Genomic DNA, 12,275 nt, shown 5'->3' with positions numbered 1-12,275 from the left:
GGAAATTGCACAAGATGTTTTGGCTAGAAGCCGCAAAACGGGTCTGCCATGTGCTCAACAGAAGCCCCACATTTGTTGTAAAAGACAAGACGCCAGAAGAGTTTGGAGTGGTTTCAAGCCTAGTGTCGAACACTTTAAAGTGTTCAGATGTGTAGGAAATGTTCATGTACCAGAAGGTAGAAAACTCAAACTTGATGCTAGAAGCCATAAGCAGGTATTCATTGGATACAACGAGAAATCAAAAGGATATAAAATGATAAATCCTTTAACTATGAAGGTAACAATCAGTCAAGATGTAATATTTGAGGAAGATGGTTGCTGGAATTAGGGGAGGACAAATGCAAAATCAAAAAATGATGTATTGGATTGGGGCGAAGCCTGTGTGGAAGTACTTGAGGAATTAGATGAACATGAAGATGAAAATACCATGAGTGAATCCGAAGAAGAAAACTTAGAAACTGAGGATTCCTCTTGAAATGAAGCAGTAACTCCACCAACCTTAGCGAAAAGAATAAGAAAAACTCCAATCTACCTTCAAGACTATACAAGTGGAGGAGAATTATCAGAAGATGAGGTACAAAATTTTCTTATGTTTTGATCCAATTTATTATGAAGAATCAGTGAAAGAGAAAAATTGGAGAGATTCCATAGACATGGAAATAGCAGCAATAAGAAAGAACCAAACCTGGGATCTAGTTCAAGCTCCACCAGAAGCAAAAATAATAGGTGTAAAATGGATCTATAGAACAAAGTTGAATGAAAACGGTGAAGCTACCAAGTGCAAAGCTTGCTTGGTGTCCAAGGGTTATGCACAGGATAAATGAGTAGACTACGATGAGGTTTTTGCCCCAGTTGCAAGATGGCATACCATCCGAATGGTGATAGCTCTAGCAGCAAGAAATGGGTGGAAACTCTATCAATTGGATGTCAAAAGTTCATTTTTGCATAGAGAGTTGTATGAGAATGTATATGTATCACAACCACAAGGATATGAAGTAAAAGGGGGAAAGCAAAGTTTACAAACTGGAAAGAGCACTTTATGGGTTGAAGCAGGCTCCAAGAGCATGGTTCAGCAAGATCGAAAGCTACTTCATCAATGAAGGTTTCGAAAGGAGCTGTTATGAACACACTTTATTTATAAAAAGGGAGAAAGAGAAAATATTAATTGTAAATATTTATGTTGATGATCTTATTTTTTTTGGTAATGATTTGATCTTGATGCAAGGGTTCAAAATTCTATGAAAAGAGAATCCGAGATGACTGATCTAGGTGAAATGAAGTACTTTCTAGGAGTTGAAGTGCGTCAAAATGCAAGAGGAATACACATAAGCCAGAAGAAATATGCAAAATAAGTTATCGAGAAATTTGACATGGGAAACTGTAATGGAGTAAAAAATCCCATAGCCCCTGGAAGTATTAAGCTGTCAAAAGAAGAGGAAGGAAAACAAGTTGACATAGCTCTTTTCAAGCAGATGGTGGGGAGTCTAATGTATATGACAGTAACCAGACCTGACTTTAATGTATTGTGTGTGTCTTATTAGCCATTCATGTCAAATCCAAAGGAAGTACATATGCTTGCAGCGAAAAGAGTCTTAAGGTATATTAAGTCAACAATTGATCCTGACATCTTCTACTGGAAAAGGGTGCAAGGACGAGTTAATAGCTTACACAGACATCGATTATGCTGGTGATATAGATGGCCGAAAAAGTACCTTAAGTTATGTATTCATGTTAAGTGATGGAGTTGTTGCATAGGTATCCAAGAAGCAGCTGGTGGTTACTCTTTCTACAACTGAGGCCGAATACGTAGCAGCTGCATCCTGTGTTTGCCAGTGTATTTGGATGCAACACATTCTAAAACAAATTAAAGGTACTAAATCTGATTGTGTTACAATGTTCTGCGACAATTCTTCTACCATTAAGTTTGCCAAGAATCCAGTTTTTCATGGGAGAAGTAAACACATAGACGTGAGATTTCATTTTATGAGAAATCTAACTAAGGATGGAGCTGCTGATATGGAGTACTGTGGAACAAATGATCAGCTTGCATATATCATGACCAAGCCATTGAAGTTGGACCAATTTTAGAAAATTCGGAAGCAATTTAGGGTACGAGCAGCAGAAGATTAAACTAAAATGCAGTATCCATGCTTAGTTTAGAGGAGGAATTGTTGGAATATTAATATTTGCTTTAATTAGCATTTGAATTTTAGTCGGTTAATAAAATTCCTAGTTAAAATGAGTATCTAGATTAAGTCTATGCTTTAGCATAGAGGGCTGAAAAATAGCAATTTCAATTTTATGCAAGTTTTATGTAAGACTACTTTTACCGCCTCAATTTTTTAGTTTTTTCATCGAATAAAGTTTGTAATATCAATGAAGTTTTAGTTTATTGTATTCGATTTATATGTTTTGTATACTCCTCTTGGATTACTAAAATAATGAAACCATCGTATTCATGTACTTCCTTTTCAAGTGCATGCATCTTCACTTTATCACTTGTTCCGCCAATGATAAACTAAAAATAAGTTAATCAAAACTGAATCAGAAATTAACCGGTATGTTTGAGGGTTCAAGGTAGGTTTAAAGATTAAACCGGCGTTCCATTAGAGTTGGATTGGAAATCCCTCTCTCTCTATATCTATCTATCTATCTATCTCTCTATCTAGATTTAATTTCACATCATTAAAGATTTAAATCCTAATGAAAATGATATGCCAACATATATAAAATTAAATATCATCAAAAAAAAAGTAATCTAAAAAATATACTCCCTCCTTTTCTTTTTAAGTGTCATTTTTTGACATTTTACACATACCAAGAAATCTAATGATTATTGTTACTTTTTAAACAATAATTATTCTTTTACCTATAATGTCCTTAATTATTTATTAGATTCATTTTACTTTTTTTCTCTCTATATAATAATTACTTTATGTGTAATTTTGACAAAGTTGTAATTAATATTATCTTGAACTTTGTTGAACTTTGTAAGTGACAATTAAAAAGAAACAATTTTTTTTAAGAAAGTAACACTTAAAAAGAAACGGAAAAAATATATAATAAAAAATGTTTCATTATATATAAATATATTTGAACAAATTGTTCATACTTATAAGATTAGCTTTATGATATCAAAAATAGCCTAATTCCAAGGTTTTATTATCACTAGTTATTTCTTTACATTTAATCATTTGGATGGTATCTCAAATTAGTTAGAAACCTATAACTGTGTTTACTTTTGATCAATTCATATAAACAAGTTAACAGTCTCATGAATAACGGATTTGCAGCTTATGGTAGAAACGTAATATTGCAGCCTATAGAAGATGGCGCACAATGGATCATGTTTTAATTAATGCTGCCAGATAAAAAGAAAAGCTTTATCTCAAAGAAACATTGATAAAGAAAAAATTGTGCAAGAAACATCTCTACTTCAGAAGAAACAATCCTTCCCAATTGGAACGGGTGGGTCAGAGAACGATCCATCCATGATTTTTTCTGAAACCAACTTGTTCGCTCTTTCCAAATAGTGTATGCCATCCCATATGATATGCTTAGAAGAATTCTTACACAAATTATCGTTCGAAACTCCATTTATCATTTCTTTAGCCCCGCAAGTTATGTGGTAACTGCCCGGATAACTACCGCAACAGAATTCCCTTACACTCACAAATCCTGCCCAAAGTTCAAACACACATTAATTGCTATATGCATTTAATATATATGAAAAGAAAATGAGTGATTCATTGATGTATCTATCACCTTGGCTCGTTGCATTGTTGATTATTTCATATTTTGCTTTAAAAATATCAACATAAGTAAATTTTCCTAGTGGAAGTTTACTCCTTAGTTCAAATACTTGAAGGGCAAACATCCGATTGGACCTGTGTTGTGTATCCAGAATACTCTTGCACCTTGAGCGTATAGTTTCTAAAATATAACATCACAAGCATTAGTTTTGTTAGAATTGCGGGAATAGTACCTAACACAACATTATTCTTTTTTTACCTTCACTGCTTGGGAGAGTTTGGTCAAGATCTCAGGAATTGACCTTTGAACTTGTTTCTCTGAAGTTTGTTGAAAACCATAGGCAAGATCATTTTGTCCAATATCAATTGTGTAAATTGCATTGGAAAAATCTTCGTGCAGGCCACTTTTGATGCGAGATTTGAATAGTACAAACTGAGAGACTTGAAGACTTAGGTGAAATGGGGTATAACCTTGTCCGGGACGAATCGATGCGCCTCCGACCGCAAAGTTTGCACCATGACTATAATTTGACCCAATTGAGTTCAAATATGAACTCAGGTATGGTAAATTCAATTCTTCACCTGCATACATTAAACATAAAGAATAAGGTCAGAACATTTCCAATAAAAATGAGTGAAAGACATATTTCATTGATAAAAACGATTTCTCCTTACTAATGAAATCAACGATGACACGCCCATCGGAAAATCTTCCCGGAATGTTTTTGAATAACTTCATGCCGTTAGGAGGGTTTGCAGCGTAAAATGCTGCATATCCAGCTCCCGTATCGGAATTTGAGTCGCCGAAATTGTAAATTGCAGGATACACACATTTCTTTGAGCTATAATTATTGTTGCCAAAGACTTGAAACAATGAACACCCCAGAAACAGAATAAAACACAAAAATACATGAATTAGACTCTTATGATTCATGATTAGAACCATATAAAATTTACAAACACACAGTTTTTCAAAGAGGGAGAGGAAGTTCATGCAATACCACACTCTTTTATTCAAAACACTTGGATATAAAATGATAATAAACATACCTTTATATAGGCTAATGTTTATGTTTCAATGCAAGCAAACTACTATACAACATTAACATGTTGTTTCCTTATTTTCCATCTATAATCAATGAAAGCAAACTACTATAACACGTTTTTTCCTTATTTTCCATCTATAACAATGAAAACAACTGCTATATCAAACAAATTCTGAATTCGTATAATGTTTCAATGCAAGCAAATTACATCTATAATCAATGAAAGCAAACTACAATACAATATTAACACGTGAAATTTCTCTTAAGTTGCACCCATATACTTCTAGAGAAATATATGTTTTTGCCTTTGTTTCCATTTTTAGATTACTTTTGACAACTTTCTTTTTGCAACGCGTTTTAAAATGTAGCAAGTCAAGTCTATTCACACGTTGCTTTCATGGCTATTAATTTTTCAATCACAATTTGTACATAGGTGAAGCTTCATTGAATCGATCTTTTCCATCTAAGTAACTTTTATTTCCAATGCATTCATTTTTAATTTATTTATAACTATTATTACACATTAATTCATGAAGGCCCTTGTGAGTCTTCCACATGCTTAACATTAAAGAATATTTCATTGATCTGAACTTGAATATCTTCAGTTAAGCTCTCTGTATGCTTGGTTCTAACTAGTAGCCTAGTCACATCCATCTTCGTTTTTTATCTCTTATTGTCATCCGCGCAAAGATACTCACCCTATGAGAAACTAAAGCTTCAAAAAAATTAGGGTTCTAAGCTTGGCAAGAACTGCCATAACATCAAATCCAAGTGACCCTAACATCATCCACATCATTTGGATTTCTATTAGAAGTAATTCATTTTCAGGATTAGTATTTTTTGTTTGTTAAGGTTAACCTATATAGTGTAGGTTAACATGTTACCTAAATGACATTATTATTTGTGTATATATATTAATGTAGTTGTCAACAGTAGTGTGAGTGTAGCGTATGTGCAACCATTTTGATGTAATTGTTTTAGTAGAGTAGTAGAAGTTTGTTATTCTCCTTTCTCTCTCTTCTTTATCTTCATCTTCTTCATTGAGAAGGACAATGAGAAGCTACCTGACTACATCTCTGTAGTGATTCTGATCACAAATGAGATGAAGTTGTATGGAGAAAATCTCTCTGAAGAAAGTATCATTGAGAAGGTACTTAGCTCTCTTACTCCTCAGTTTGATTACATTGTTATAGCAATTTAACATTCTAAGGATCTTAGTACCATGAGAATAGAAGAGCTACAAAGAAGTCTAGAGGCACAATTGTTATGTCTAACTGAGAGAAATTCTGAAATGAAGGTAGAGCACCAGGCTCTGAAAGCAGCTTCTGGTAAGTATCAGAAGCAGTCTTTGTCAGAAGCCAAATAGAGATTTGGTGGTGTTCAGAAGTCAGAAACCTCAACTTCTGAAAGGCAGAAAAATACTCAAAAGGGGAAGGAGAAGTATGACAAGAGAAAGATCCAATGCTACTACTGTAAGAAGTTTGGTCACTTCGCTGTTGATTGTTAATCAGACAAGGAAAGGAAGTTAGAAGAAGCAAACATAGCCAGAATAGATTTTGATGATGAATATATGTTATTGATGGCTTATGAATCTGATGATGCATATTTAGTAGACTAGTGGTATATGGACATTGGTTGCTCAAATCATCTTCCTGAAAATAAGAAATGGGTGGTTGACTTTGACTCTAGAAAGAGGACAAAGATCAGCTGTGCTGATGATAAATACCTCAATGATGAAGATATGGGAAATGTCAGAGTAGTTCTGAATAATGGTAAAACAACATTGATTCAGAATTTATGGTATGTTCCTAGCATGAAAAACAATCTGATGAATGTAAGTCAATTAATTGAGAAAGGTTTTTCAGTTATCATGAAAGACAATCTTTTAAAGTTGTATGACTGTAATTAGAAGTTGATTATGAAGTCAGAACATGGAAGGAATAGAACACTCAAAGTGAATGTTAAAATTGTAGACTCTTAATGCCTTAGTGCAACAAGTGTTGTGAAGGAAAGTGAGTTGTGGCACAAAATATTTGATCATCTGAACTTCAGAAGCTTAGGGCATCTGAATTCAAAGAAGTTGGCACATGGATTTCCTGCAATTAAGAAGCCAGAGAAGTTATGCAAGGTGTTCATGAGAGGGAAGCAACCAAGACTGTCATTTACATCTGAAATACCTCCAAGAGCAAAGCATGCTCAGGGTGTGGTGCATTCTGATGTGTGTGGACCATTTCCAGTACCTTCACTTGAAGGGAATAAATATTTTGTTTCATTTGTTGATGAGTTCATAAGGATGACATGGATATCCCTTATAAAGTTCAAACATAAGGTGTTTGCTGAATTTAAGAAATTCATAATTAAGGTTGAGAATCAGAGTGCTCAGACTTTGAAGATTCTCAGAACTGATGGTGTAGGTAAGTATAACTCCACATAGTTCAAGAAGTGTTGTGAGAAGAATGAAATTTAGCATGAGTTGACTACTTTGTAAACTCCTCAACACAATGATCTCGCTGAAAGAAGAAACTGGAGTTTGCTTGATATAACAATGAGCATGCTGAAGGAGAAAAAGCTCCCTCACACCTTGTGGGGAGAAGTTGTTACCGATGCAACATATGTGTTCAATAGGTATCCAATAAAGAAGTTGAAGGAAATTGTTCCTTTAGAAAAGTGGACTGGAGATAAGCAAAGTGTGAGCCATCTGAAGGTGTTTAGTTATGTTTGCTACAAACAGGATCCATATGCTAAGAGAAAGAAGTTGGATGACAGAAGCAAAGTCATATTGCTTGTAGGGTACCATAGTGTCATAATCCAAAACTTACCCTCCTTTTCCCCCTATTTTGCATAAATGATTTGCACACATACAAAGCATATCATACATGACCATTGCATTTGGTCATTGGATCACAAGCATGACCATATTGTTTTTATGTACCTTAACATTAGGGTTTTCACTTCTTTTTCTTGTCAACTAACCCTAACCCCAATAATAGATGATGCTTGTTGGTTCTTGTTGCTCATGTAGGTGATCAATTTCCAAATCAAGGCAAGACAAAGGTCTTTTGTTCAAAAGAGATGCAAGTTCGCTCCACTTGATTCAAAGGTGGTTTATGTGCTTATGTACATGCCACATCACTCAATCCTCAAGGATATCCTAAAGGTCACTCAATCCCTAATAAATTTTTCATCAAGGGATGCTTATTCTATCATCAATGTGGCTTGAAATGCAAGAAAACATCAAATTAGCACAAAGGGGCACAAATGTGGTTGACCTAATTTATAAGCATGTCATGCCTTTGGTACAAACTTCATAACTTCCTCAATTTTTATCCAATTGCCAAGTTTATTTGAGAAAAATATGCCTTTTGAGTTCCTCTACAAAAAAAATTCAAGGGTCAAACCCTAATTCAATCATTTAGGACCTCATTTGTGCATAGGACCAAGTTGCCAAAATGGGCCAAAACCTTGCCATGACCACTACTTTCCACTCATGTCATTTTCAGCTCAAGCATCATTTTGATCCCATTCCGTTTGCATCTTGTTAAGCTCATAACAAATATCATTTGTCCCAAATTTGGCTCAAAATGCACAGCGGAATTGAAAGTAATGATGTCATGAAGTTGGAGTCCCAAAATGCCCAAAAACATGACTAGTCTCGAGGGCATGTCATGGCATCCACTTCCCACACCTGACATTTCCAATTCAAGCATTATTTCAAGCCCATTCTAATTGAGTTACATAAAAAACATGGCAAGGTTTTAACAGTAACCAATTTTGGCCCAAATGAGTGAGAATTCACCAAGTACACAAGCTGCAAAGTCATGCACGTGCACATCAAATTAGTAAAATCTGCAAATGGCAACTGGGTTCAAAAGCTCAAAGGGTATCACAAAGGCATGTGAAGATGATTCCACTAATGCATGGGAGTGAAAATGTGTTGCAATGACATGTGCTACCTCACCAGGTCACGCATTTCATCACCAAAATTGCACACTCGGATCAGTCACGATTTCCACTTTGAATCCACATGAATCTCACTTTCCTCACACGTTTGAGCTTATTTCCTCCTTTCCTATAAATAGACAGTCATTCTCCCCTCATTTTCAAGCTTGGATAGCCACTAAAACCCAGCTGAAACTTCACTCTAATAGAGCAAAAAATTAGCTAACGGTCCCGTTGAATTAAACTTTTACCTTCAAGTTTCTTTGCCCAGAAAGCTTCTCCACACTTCACTGAACCTTTTACAATTGAAATCAAGGCTTGAGAGTGTATGAATCGTGCTATCTGTTTTCATCGTCTTCAACCTTCGACCTCGATTTGGACAAGGTAGAACATGTAACTTTTCAAGGGTTCTTGATACGAGTTTGTGCGTGGTGATTCAGTGAAGCAAAGCCATAACCTCTAGTGCATTAATTTTTGAAGTCCATCATTTAATTTAACTTTTAGGTTTTGATTGCTCGTCTGGTTTTGGCTAAAATATTCCACACTCAGGGCCAAGCAATGACTCCTGAGCATGGAGTTAGCAACGATGAACAATGAAGTGTTAAAATGCATAAGCATTTGGACCTAAATCCATGAGTTGCAGAATGTCAACTTCGAATTGGCTAGAGGTTGAAGATGAAGTCTTACCTCGTTAATTTTTTAATTTTGGAAGGAAATTCAAATTGGACCAATGGCGTGCAGACTTGTGTTCTAATTTTGGTTTAAAAATCTGATTAAGCATTGTGTGCTTTGGTACTGGGGAGCGCGTTGTTAACTTTAAATTATGTCCCTCAATTTTTCTAACTTGACTAAGTATTCTTATCTAGTGGCCATGATCACGAGGTGAGCCTTTGAATCACGTGTGTTTGATCTGGATCAGAAGGTTATGATTTTCTGTTGGTCGACGCATGCTTTTTTGGTTCAGCCTTTGCCTTTGGGCTTTTTTGTTGCTTTGGGCCTATCTTTTCTCTCTTTTCCTCATCCAGATTCCACATGCACCCCCCCTTTATTATTTATTTTAAACATTTTATTTCTTTCCTTTTCTTTCTCATGTTATTTTTCACTTATTTTTAATCCATTTTATTCCAAATTTTCTGCATAAGGTTTCTAAAATTATTTAGCATCACATATATTTTTCTCACATTTTTTCAAACTGTTTTGCATTTTTTGTTATTTTATTTCATTTTTATTTTTATTTTACTTTAACAATTTATTTTAAAATCTTTTTCAAACATTTTTGCATTTGTTGAGATTCATTAATGTGCAATTTTGGACTCCAGATCTCTTCAGCAGATCTCAGTCTCAAACATCTCAAAGCACCTGCTTCAACAACTTGTCAGTATATTAATTAGGCTTTCATGCCATGCGCCTTAAGTAATGGAAAATGATGAGAAGGAACATTTCCTACCCTTATCTAGAATACCTCTGTGCACATGATGTAGACCCTAGCTGCTCAGAGTATTTGTTTCTTTTCATAGACTTTAGTACAATTCCAATCAATTCATTATCAAGTTTGCAACCAGCCATGTGGCTCGTCTTTCATTCTCCTCTTGGTTTTGACACCATTATAATTTTCGGAACACACCTCTATGGTTAACCCCCATCTTTTTTAGGTTGACACCCTAGTGGTTATATACCTCCCTTTACAATTTTGGGACACACCTTCATAGGTTAACCCCTTTTCCTTCTTGGTTTTGACACCATTCTATACTTCCTCCTTGGTTTTGAGACCACAATTTTGGGTTGACAGCATCATGGTTATACACCCCCTTCCTTGGTTAACCATTGTTTATCAGTTAAAAGATAAATTATTTTCTTACCATGTTAGACCCGGTGTTTTGGTAAGATCCTTGTCATGTCAGTCCCAGTGTTTTGACACGTACACACACACATACTTGCACACACACACACATACACACACACAAAAAAACATATATATATATATATATATATATATATATATATATATATATATATATATATATATATATATATATATTCGTTAATCTTTTTCAAGTGGATGAAACCAAAGAATATACAAATCAATCTTCATCATTCTATATGCGTACATATAACAATTACACATAAAATATTTTGTTAGGTACCATCTAGATTCAGGTTTGATAAGGTCCAATTTAGGATTTGTAAAATGAATTGGATTGAGATTATTTTTGGAGTTTCATCGACAAAATCAATTGGGGTTTCCCCTCCAAGATCAATTGTGATTTGGGGGTTTTGGGCACAAGATTTTTCAATTAGGATTCAGCCGAGTGAAACTTTTGAAGAAAAGGATTTCTGTCAAATAAGTAGTGAAACCGAAGGACAAATTGAAAGTCTTGGGACACTTGATCTTGCTTAAGATCAAGACAAGATGAGAAGATAGAATCAACATCAAATTTAGGATTTGGGGGTTTGAATTTCTATTTCTATCTTGTATTCAACATTTTTCAAAGATTATTGAATATCTCAATTCCTTTTGAAATTGGGGGCAGACATATCCATAGTGAGAAAAGGATTTTTGTTTTTTTGACTAGAATAGACCTATTTAAGATATTAGGAAAAGTATTTGTTGATATTAGATAAGTATACTATAGTATTTTTGAAAAAGACTTTTGAATATTTTTAATTTTTTTTTACTTAATACGTAGTTGTTCAAACTATTACAAAGTTAGAATTCTAAAGCATATTTCCTTAAATATAAGAATTTATAGTCAACCTTAACTATTATACATTATAACTATTTGTTTTATATGGCATAAATACAAATAATATATTTGTTTACTATGTTTTAGAAAATGATGTTTTAAAACTTATAATGGTCGTGCAGAATTCGGAGTAGAAATGACGCCCGTTATTACTATTGTTTTTGTAAATATAATTGTCCCACCTAGAACAATGATAATACATTTTTCACTTTTTAAATATAAAGTTGTATTTAAATAAATCGAATAAGTTTGAAACAATTATATTAGGGATTAATTAGAAATTTTTACAAAAATAATTCATTTTTTTAAGGAAAATCCCAAAATACTCCTGGTTTCAAAAAAAATCACAAACTACCCCACTTTTAGGAAGAGTCGTCAATTGAATTGGCGTCTCCTCTTAAAAATTGAATGCATGCGCCAATTGGATTGGCTAGGGCAGGTGCCCTAGCCAATTGGATTGGCGCCCCTGTGTATACCTTGCGAGGAAGCGTCAATTGGATTGGCGCCTCAATGTAAAATGCAATTTTTGTGTTATAAATAGATGTTGATGCTGTTCTGGAACATCACTACGTTCAATCAACTGAAGAGAGAGCTAGTTCGTTGGTTAGATGGGAAAATACCAGAAGGGGAAAAAATTAGAAGTATTGAGAGACTCGACAATATCTTTGGTTGGATGCGAATGAAGACTGATAAGGATGTTAGGGAAATAATGTTCGATCGAGATGACATCAATTTGATTGTTGTAATCAGTTAGAAATATTTCTGTTTTCATATAGCTTATTTTGTACTGATGT

General features: G+C 34.3%; 1 pseudogene; it reads right to left on the bottom strand.

The window, feature by feature from the left end:
- Positions 1-3,255: 3,255 nt before the first annotated feature.
- On the bottom strand, positions 3,256-4,785 carry LOC127119711 (GDSL esterase/lipase At3g27950-like; annotated as a pseudogene).
- Between the last annotated feature and the right edge of the window lie 7,490 nt (positions 4,786-12,275).

This window comes from Lathyrus oleraceus, chromosome 1 (assembly GCF_024323335.1).
Source record: "Lathyrus oleraceus cultivar Zhongwan6 chromosome 1, CAAS_Psat_ZW6_1.0, whole genome shotgun sequence".
In the NCBI taxonomy this organism is placed as follows: domain Eukaryota; kingdom Viridiplantae; phylum Streptophyta; class Magnoliopsida; order Fabales; family Fabaceae; genus Lathyrus; species Lathyrus oleraceus.
This window is presented reverse-complemented; position numbering and strand designations above follow the sequence as displayed.